The sequence below is a fragment of the Octopus bimaculoides genome, chromosome 17 (assembly GCF_001194135.2).
Source record: "Octopus bimaculoides isolate UCB-OBI-ISO-001 chromosome 17, ASM119413v2, whole genome shotgun sequence".
Taxonomy (NCBI): Eukaryota; Metazoa; Mollusca; class Cephalopoda; order Octopoda; family Octopodidae; genus Octopus; species Octopus bimaculoides.
The window spans coordinates 28,464,911-28,465,807 of NC_068997.1; the positions used below are offsets into that span (position 1 = coordinate 28,464,911).

Consider the following 897-nt stretch of genomic DNA (forward strand, 5'->3'; position numbering starts at 1 on the left):
CATGAGCCCCATTTGGGGATCTGCTAAAAACAGTCTCACTGCCGGTTGTTCGTTGTATTTAAAGTGAATTGCTTTTGTACATTGCATTTGCAGAGGTGTGTTTAACAATATTTAGTAATTAAAATTTGTCGTTATCTCTGGCTAATTATAAGAGGACATTTTTGGTCATAAATCACAATTTTTGAACTAGAAAAATATTGACTGTTTTGAAAACGTTTTCTTTTTTTTTCATACACATTCGCATTTGATACTATAGTTTCAAAAAAAACTAAAATGTTTATTATTGCAATTGAATAGAAAAGGATAAATGTGCTTTTTTCTAGCAATCCCCATTTCAGATTAAACTCTGAACAGCTTAAAGGGTTTCTATTTGGTGCTGTTTCTTAGTTAGTTTTCAAAATTGATGGTTTGGTTTACATTGATCTTAACTTCATTACTATTTGCTTTATCATTTTGTATCAATTTTTATTTCATATCCTGCAACATTTTATGAGCAGTAGTGGTTGTTGGTTATAAGATTCTGGCAGCGGCCACTCTCCACTTCACTGTAATTCCAATGGCAAGAATTACTAAACAAGGTGCCATGCAGTGGAATGGTACCCAAAACCTGCATCAATTACATATTTTTTTTTTCTTTTTTACTTGTTTCAGTCATTTGACTGTGGCTATACTAGAGCACTGCCTTTAGTTGAACAAATCGAACCCATGACTTATTCACTGTAAGCCTAGTACTTATTCTATCAGTCTTTTACATACACACACATCTATGTGTGTATGTATGTATGTGTGTGTGTATATATATATATATATACTAGCAGTATAACCCAACGTTGTCCGGGTGTGACTTATTATGCCATCTACGATAAGTCTTGCTAGGTGAAAATCAACTAAAAAAGA

At 32.7% G+C, this 897-nt stretch overlaps 1 protein-coding gene across 1 annotated transcript in view; it reads right to left on the reverse strand.

The window, feature by feature from the left end:
- The window catches only part of LOC106870683 (GPI ethanolamine phosphate transferase 1), a 49,019-nt gene that overhangs the window by 6,505 nt on the left and 41,617 nt on the right, over positions 1-897 (reverse strand). The gene's annotated exons all lie outside the window — the stretch shown is intronic.